We start from the raw sequence: 9,420 nt of genomic DNA, 5'->3' as shown, positions 1-9,420 counted from the left end.
ATTAACATCTCCATAAATTATCAAAATGTACGAGGTTTTACATTCTCCCCCCTTAAAAGAATTTCGTCCTCAAAATTCAGAAATCATATCTAACACATAATGATACTTGAAAAGCACGACGAGGGTCTAATCCAACCCGCACACATACACATCTCGTAATATTAAACTCTAGATAAGCATCTAGTGATATTCATACTTAACGATCTAAAATAATAATATTCTTACTCAACCCCTAATTTAACGGAACTAGTACGTCGGGCGAAAAATCCAAATAAGGAACCCCCCATATATATACCGTGTGTTCCGAAAGATTAAAATTTTGGTGAAAATACCCTCATTCTAGTGTTAAATATAAATATGAAGATATATATAAAAACACAAGTAAGAACTCACATCATAAATAATTTAAATTAATTTACCTGCTCAAACAAGTATGGGTAGTCACGTCGTATGTCTTCCTCGCGCTCCCAAGAAGCTTCCTTAACTCCACTTCGGTTCCATTGAACTTTCACCAATGGAATCACCTTGTTCCTGAGTCTCTTGTCTTCTTTAGCAAGTATAGACACTGGGATCTCAATAGTAGTCAAATCATCTCAAAGCTCAATCTCCGGTGCATCCAACACTCGCTGCTGCTCCTCATCATGCAAGTGCTTCTTGAGCATAGAAATATGGAATACATTGTGTATACTAGACATAGAAGCTGGAAGATCTAGTCTATATGACACAACTCCAATGCGCTCCAAAATCCGGAAAGGTCTAATATATCTCGATGCAAGCTTCCTTCGTCTCCCGAATCACTGCACGTCTTTCATAGGCGATACCTTTAGCATAATCAAATCCCCAATCTAAAATTCTAGGGGTCTTCGCCTCTTATCTGCATAGCTCTTCTGTCGATTCTGAGCGGCTAGAATCCGGTCCCTGATCAATCTACCTTCTCGGTAGTCTGCCTCACAAGCTCCGGTCCAAGCATCAAGCTATCCTCTGGCTCTACCTAACATATCGGTGATCTACAGGGTCTTTTGTACAATGTCTCATACGGAGCCATAACAATTGTCGCTTGATAACTGTTGTTATAAGCAAACTCTATCAGTGGAATATGATCCTTCCAGCTGCCTTGGAAGTCAAGGACACATGCCCACAGCATGTCTTCTAACACCTGATTCACCCTCTCCGTCTGACCATCCGTCTGTGGGTGGAATACACTGCTATAAGATAGCCTACTGCCAAACGAGTCCTGGACACTCCTCCAAAAATGTGAAGTGAATACCGATCCTCGATCCGACACGATCATTTTCGGAACTCCGTGAAGTCGAACTATCTCTCGAACGAAGATCCTCGTATACGCCTCGGCTGTATAAGTAGTCCTCACTGGAATAAAATGTACTGACTTCGTCAACCGGTCCACTATCACCTAAACCGAATCATTCCCCTTCTTCGACTTTGGCAACCCTACAATAAAGTCCATAGAAATGTCCGCCCACATCCACTCTAGAATAGGCAATGGCTGAAGTGTCCCTGCCGGTCTCTGATGCTCTACCTTCATCTGCTGACATGTAAAACACTTAGCCACATACTCTGAAATCTGTCTTCGTATGCCACTCCACCAGAAATATCTCTTCAGGTCCTTGTACATCTTGGTAGTCCCTGGATGTACTGTGTAACGAGTACGGTGTGCCTCATCAAATAACTCCCTCTTCAGCTCTGTACTGGCTGGCATAACCAATCTACCCTTCATCCGTAGGCCTCCATCTGCTCCAATGGTCCAATCAGCCTTAGGCTCTTTGGAAATCTCCTCCTTACGGATTTGGATCCAAGAGTCTTCCAACTGAGCTCTGACAACTCTGTCACTCCAAGATGGCTGCACCGACACAACTCCTAAAAATGCACCGGTACCACCAACCTCAGGTCTAAAATCAAACTGGCTAAGGGTGATAAGATCTCGATGTAACGAGCATCTCAAAACCGCAACCTGATGTCGACGCTTCCTACTCAAAGCATCTGCTACAACGTTCGCCTTCCCCGGATGATACTGAACCGCGAACTCGTAGTCCTTGATAAACTCAATCCATCTCCACCGTCTCTGGTTGAGTTCCTTCTGAGAGAAAAGATATTTCAGACTCTAATGATCTGTGAACAACTCAAACTGTACTCCATACAAATAGTGCCTCCATGACTTCAGTGCAAATATCACTGCTGCTAACTCCAAATCATGAGTAGGATAGTTCTGCTCATGCACTCTCAACTATCGTGAAATGTAAGCTACTACTCTCTGAGTCTGCATCAGGAGACCTCCTAATCCTACCAAAGATGCATCTGTGTAGACGATGAATGTCCTGTCGCTGTTCGAAATAGTCAAAATTGATGCTGTAGTCAACTTAGCCTTCAATGTATCAAAGGCCTCCTGGCACTCTGTGCTCCAAATAAACTGTACACCCTTCTTCGTAAGGCATGTAAGTGGCGTCGAAATCTTTGAGAAGTCCTAGATGAGCTTCCTGTAATAACCTGCTAAACCCAAAAAGCTACGAATCTCCGTCACCGTCTTTGACTGTTCCCAATCAAGCACTGCTGCAACCTTAGTTGGATCTACTGATATGCCCTCTCTTCTGATGATGTGGCCGAGGAATCTGACCTCTGAAAGCCAAAACTCACACTTGCTAAACTTTGCGTATAACTGGTGTTCCCATAGGGTCTGCAAAGCTAATCGGAGATGCTGCTCATGATCTGCCTCCGATCTCGAAAAAATGAGGATGTCATCGATAAAAACAATCACGAACTGATCTAAGAAGGGACAAAAAGCCCGGTTCATCAAGTCTATGAATACCACGGGTGCATTGGTCAGTCCGAATGGTATGACCAAGAGCTCAAAAGATCCATATCACGTGAGGAAAGCGATCTTGGGGATATCCATCTCCCGAACCCGTAACTGATGATAACCAGAACGAAAATTAATCTTCGAGAAGAACTGCGCCTCCTGTAACTGGTCGAACAAGTCATCAATCCTAGGTAGTGGATACCTATTCCGGATTGTGACCTTGTTCAACTCCTGATAATTTATACACAATCTCATACTGCCGTCCTTCTTCTTCACGAAGAGGACCGGCGCGCCCCATGGAGAATGACTCTGACGAATAAAACTCTGAGCTAACAACTCGTCCAACTGGGTTTGAAGCTCTCTCATCTTAGCTGGTGCCATGCGATAGGGTGCGCAGAATATCGGGGCTGTGCCCGGCTGTAACTCAATACAAAACTCAACCTCTCTCACAGGAGGTAACCCAGGTATGTCCTGAAAGACATCCTGATAATCCGAGACAACTCTAGTCTCCAACAGATCAAAACACTGATCCCGTCGCATCACCTCATCGATGAACGCCAGAAATGACTCCGCAAAGCGATTGCCCTGAGAAGTGGCCACAATCATCTCGGACCCATCGGATGCTCACAATCTGACTGTCTTCGCAAAACAGTCAATACTAATATGGTAGGATGACAACCAATCCATACCAAGGATAACATCAAACTCAGACATATGTAGAACTATCAGATTGACTATGAACTCGGACTCGTCTAAACTGATAATACACCTCCTACAAACGCTCTCTAGAAGTGATACCTCTCCTAGAGGGGTGGAAACTAATAAAGGGATGTCTAATGAATGAGCTACGAACTGGAGTCTAACCATGAAAGCGTACGAAATGAAAGAATGTGAAGCTCCTAAATCGAAAAGAATACGGACGGGAAAGGAATTCACAAGGAACGTACCCTCCACAACTGCACCGCTGGCACCATGATCACGAGGAACCACTGCATATACTCTGCCTGGTGCTGAAGACTGCTCTACCACTGGTACTAGAAAATATGGGACAATCTGCCCCTGGGGGGCCTCCTGGACTGCTCGAATCTGCCCCTCTGGCCTCTGCGTTGCTGGCGGTGCCTCAAGCCTGACCTGTTGACCTTGACCTTGACCCTGCTATCGTGGCTGCTGCTGGTTCGGACCCCTGCCCTGCTGATCTCCTGCTGGTGCACTACGACACTCTGATGCCTTATGTCCCACCTTGCGATAGTTAAAGCAAACCCCCTAAAACTTGAGCTGCTGATGTGCCCTCTGATCCTGCTAGAGTCCCCTCTTATGAGGGCCCTGCTGCTGCTGCTGCTGCTGATGTCCTGACAAGAGCCTCTTGTTCTTCCCCTTGTCTCTAATCTGTCATGCCTTAGTCTTCCCCTCCTTGTCCTTCTGGAACATAGCTGTCTCATTCTCCTGTGAGGTGGCGGCCTCAGCTACCTCCCAGACTGAATAGAACTTCCTCAAGATGAGGTATCGATGAAGATTAGGGCGAAGCCCTGCTAGGAACATCTAAGCCTGACGCTCTCCTGTCTGCCACATCCCCGTGAAATGCAGCAACTCCATGTACTTGCTCTCAAACTCTGCAACTGACATGTCCCCCTGAGTCAAACGGGACAACTCAAATTCCTTCCCAGTCCGTGCTGCGGAAGAAACATACTGTGCATCAAAGAAGTAAACAAAATCCTCCCAAGTGAGGATCATCCGCTGTTCTGATGGAAACTGGAATCAGTACCATCTCCCGGTATCCCCCTTCAGACTATATGATTCCAGCCTTTACTTCTGAACAGAGTATACATTGAGTATGTCTAGGACATTACTCACATCCTCCTTCCACTTATGGGCTACAAGTGGGTCTGAAGAGCCCTAGAACTCTGGTGCTCTTATCTTCTGGTACCTCTCTACCATGCGGAGCCAAGCCTCCTGCTCTGTGGCTCTATCCGGCACCTCTGGTAGAATAGCTGCAGGTGCTACCTCTGGGTCTCTCTCTGATTGGGATGGCTGGTATCCCCTGTGGTGGAGCTACTGGAGGTGGTGGTGGTGGTGTCAGTGCTGCGATATGACTCACCACAAGCTCCTCAATCGCTACCATCCTAGCTACAATGGGAGCCATGAGATCAATAAGGTACTGCGGAGCCTGCTGCGGCTCAGGTGGTCCCTGCTCCTGCTCGGGTGGAGTCTGCTGCGGCTCTGCATGAGCGGCTCTTCGAGTGCGAGGTCTACCATGTCCTGCCATTTCTCTCTGGTCATAAGAAAATAAAAGTTCATGAGTCAAAGTAGACATATATACATATGTAATATATCACAATACGATTTTCACATCATATAGTATTCACGCATATACTTTAAGCAAAATGGTTGTCATAAAAAAAATTCTCAAAATTTTAAGATATACGCATATACCGTTCTCACTCATACTAGGAAATCCTTAGCGGACTCTATACATGAATCCTAAGAAACTCTAACCTAGCTCCACGACTCGACACAGGATGATCCTAAGGATACTGGAACTAGAGCTCTGATACCAACTATGACGCCCCTAGGTTCACACAAGGCTACAGTCCGAGGTAAAACCAGGAATGTTAAACCTGTCGTGCACCACACCATGTAATAACATGTTTCACCATCACAATTACTATCTCTCTAGTGGAATCAACAACAGGTGTAGGTACAAATCAAGTGAAAGATTTTACAATAAATACATGATGAAATGATAGAAGTCGAATTAATACACCTTATCAACCGAATAAGCTGGAAAACAAAGTCAATGTCTGAAATGAATAATAACAGTCTGGAAATCTCAACATGTCTCAAAGTATATTGTAGGGTGTAAATTTGATTTCTCGAAAACAGGGAGTTTCGTTTGTATTGATAAGAAAGCTTATTACAAACTAATGATCAAATGTTTACAACAGAAGCGGTGGCGATAGGATGCCTCGCTCGGTGCTCGTGCCGAGTCTGCTTCCCTTGGACGATCCGATCGAAGTTGCTGCCGGAGCTTCAGTTCTCCAATGAGGGAGCCTTTGGCAAAGGTCCAAGTTCAACCTTTGGGAGATTAGCCAGCAGAATATGCAACAGCCAATCCCCCTTTTCATGTTGGCTGAAGGTGGGTTTTAATAGGCAAGGGATGACATGGGCCATCCCTTGATTCATGGGATTTAACCACTAATAGAGGTGAGGGAGCCAGCCGCCCTAGCTGTGGGATGTGACTACTTAGGGGGTCCTGTCAGCCACCCTAGCTCTTGCTAGGTGAGGAGCGCCATGCTTTCTCCCTTGATTCGTGGGATTTGACCACTGACGTAACTGTCACCATACTCCAAGTGGGCAGCTGACAATGAGCTGGCGAGACTGCAGGCGGACTTAGGTCTGCAGGGGAACTTGAGACTGCAGGCATACTTGGGTCTGCAGGAGAGCTTGGCGACTGCAGGAAGACTTGGGTCTGCAGGCGAATTTGGGACTGCAGGCAGAGTTGGGGACTGCAGGCAGACTTGGGTCTGTAGGCGGATTTGGGACTGCAGGCAGAGCTGGGGACAGTAGGCAGACTTGGGTCTGCAGGCGGATTTGGGTCTGCAGGCGGATTTGGAGGTGCAGGCAAAGCTGGGGACTGCAGACGAACCTGGGTCTGTAGGCGAGCTTCAAGCCGTTAGGCGAGCTCTAGAGCATGGACCGAAGAATAGGCCGTAACTTTCAAACCGTATGTCGGAATTGGACGAATTATATATGAAAATCGTCTATCTCGACGAGATGGAGCCATCCGAACCAAGCCAAAGGCTTTATTTCGCTTCCTCTATTTTGCCAAATTCCTTACGGTTTGGGAGATATCGTTGGAGGGCTCCTCTTTTTTTGCTATTTCGGGCGAGGTTTAGCAGTTTTGTTCTGAACTTCTCTGATAAGGATTTAAAGGTAATTTTTACTGCCTACAAAATCCCCTCCAAAGTTTTCAGACCTGAATCAGACCGCATGGGGTCTGGAACACTTTGGATATGAAGACCTGTAAAGTGATCCCTGCTCAGATGGAGTGAGGAGCCCTCCAACGAGCTCGGTGAAGTTGATCTCTTCACTCGCAGCTGATGATCGCCTTCTAGGATTTTGAGCAAACCCTCAGCTATCAACGGGCTTGATTCATCTTTACCAACTGTCGTTTGAGTTGGACTAGCCATGCTCTTGCCCTTAGCATGGTAAGTTGTTGAGGAGTTTCTCTTAGGCTCAATGCTAAAATTTCTCCTCTATCCTTAGCCTTTCGAGGCGTTTGGATTAAGAGAGTAGGGAGCAGTTTAACCTCGTATACCAGTCGGAGGGTAGGAGCAGTTTATACTCTTGCACCAATGGGAGTATAATGGGGCAGTTTAGACTCATGCACCAGTTGGAGTAAAGGAAACAGTTTATACTCGTATACCCGTTGGAGTCTAGGGGCGAAGCTTATCTTCTCTTAGGGAAAAGATGAAGACGAACCCTGATTTGTCTTCTCTTGGGGCAAAGACGAACCCTGAAATAGCAACACATCGCATAGTAGGCCACTATCAAACAACAATGCCTTTTATGGGAAAGACGGTGCTAGGAGAATCAAATCGTTCAGGGACGTATGAGTATGACGACTGATCGGACAATGTCATTTGCGGGAATGACGGTGTCGGCTATCATAGGTAATCGTTAACATGATAGGAATTGCCGTGATCGGAGCGACTTTGAGGGCCTACCATCCTTTTGAAGAGGATTGGCAAGTTGATTTTGTCAGAGGTGTAGTGTTAACATGACAGTGGGAGTTTATTGCGATTTGAGCAACTCTATGGACCTACCATCCTATTGAAGAGGACTGGTAAGTTGATTTGTCAGAGGTGACCGTTAACATGACAGTGGGGGTCCCGCCATCCTATTGAAGAGGATTGGCGGGGGATTGTGGCTTTGGTCCTAACTATCTGAAGGTTTGACCAAGTGGAAGTTTGATGCAGCCCACTTGAACTGCTAGTCTCGCCTGTTTTGAGTGGTTCGCCATAACCGGGAACCTGGCTCAAGAAGTGGAGCTCGCCTAAACTATTAGGCTCGCCTGATTTGAGCGGTTCGCCTGTACTGGGAACCTGGCTCAAGAAGCGGAGCTTTCCTAAACTGTTAGGCTCGCCTGATTTGAGCGGTTCGTCGAAACTGGGAACCTGGCTCAAAGAGATGGGCTCGCCTGAATAGTTTAACCTCTTATACCAGTTGGAGGATCAGAAGAAGCAGTTTATACTCGTGTACTTGTCGGAGTGTTAAGGGAGCAGTTTAAACTCATGCACCAGTTGGAGTGTCAGAAGAAGCAGTTTATACTCGTGTACTTGTCGGAGTGTTAAGGGAGCAGTTTAAACTCATGCACCAGTTGGAGTGTCAGAAGAAGCAGTTTATACTCGTGTACTTGTCGGAGTGTTAAGGGAGCAGTTTAAACTCATGCACCAGTTGGAGTGTCAGAAGAAGCAGTTTATACTCGTGTACTTGTCGGAGTGTTAAGGGAGCAGTTTAAACTCATGCACCAGTTGGAGTGTCAGAAGAAGCAGTTTATACTCGTGTACTTGTCGGAGTGTTAAGGGAGCAGTTTAAAATCAAGCCAAGTGTTCGAAGAGTCAACGAGTCATCCAACCAAGGGCAGACTCGGATGAATCACGATCGAATCAAGATCGGTTTCGGACTCGAACTCAGAAGTGGATTTACTGCCAAATCAGGAATCCGATTTACTGCCAAATCAGGTCAACAGATCAGAGTCTAAGTCAACCGAATCACGGACGGAACCGGATACAACTACAAAATGACGAAACCACACCTAAGGGGGCTCGGCCAAAGCCGAGCCACCCATAGGTGGCTCGGCCAAAGCCGAGCCACCCATGGGTGGCTCGGCCAACAGATCAGAGTCTAAGTCAACCGAATCACGAACGGAACCGGATACAACTACAAAACGATGAAACCACACCTAAGGGGGCTCGGCCAAAGCCGAGCCACCCATAGGTGGCTCGGCCAAAGCCGAGCCACCCATGGGTGGCTCGGCCAAACTCTGCCGAATTGAAAATCGAGTTTGGAGTTTTGAAGACTTGAGGACTTGAAGATTCAGATCTGATTCTCGGCGAGCGTCTACGTCACAAAAGGCAGGAGTTCGAGAGAGGTAAAGATCAGATCTGAGATCTACACGAGATCACACTCCGGATCAAAGCTTGGCCTTTGATCCCGAGAATTAAGGGCGATTATTTCCTTGGTGAACTAATCCCCCCCGGCTATTATTTCCTTCGTGAAATAATACCCGTCGAATCGTGTAGATCCGACCGGATCTAGATCGCGCGGTGGTCCACGGATTAACCCCGGCGTCGGCAAAGAACCCACACAAGCGAACGACCACAAAACAGGAGCTTGCGATTTGTTCAAAAAACAAGGAGAAAGTTGTAATCTTTTCTTTTATTTTCTTTGATTTTCGTTGTAACCGGATCTAAAAAAAAAAGACCGGATCTTTTGTAACTCAAAAAGCTGTTATTTAAAGATGATAAAGGAAAAAATAATAAAGAAAGACACGATTTTTCCCGTGAACAATCTGGCGACCACAGTGGGAGCCGCCGATCTCGCTGCCG

This window comes from Asparagus officinalis, chromosome 1, assembly GCF_001876935.1.
Source record: "Asparagus officinalis chromosome 1, Aspof.V1, whole genome shotgun sequence".
NCBI classification, from domain to species: Eukaryota; Viridiplantae; Streptophyta; class Magnoliopsida; order Asparagales; family Asparagaceae; genus Asparagus; species Asparagus officinalis.
The sequence above is the reverse complement of the archived record's forward strand: the minus strand, read 5'-3'. Positions refer to the sequence as shown.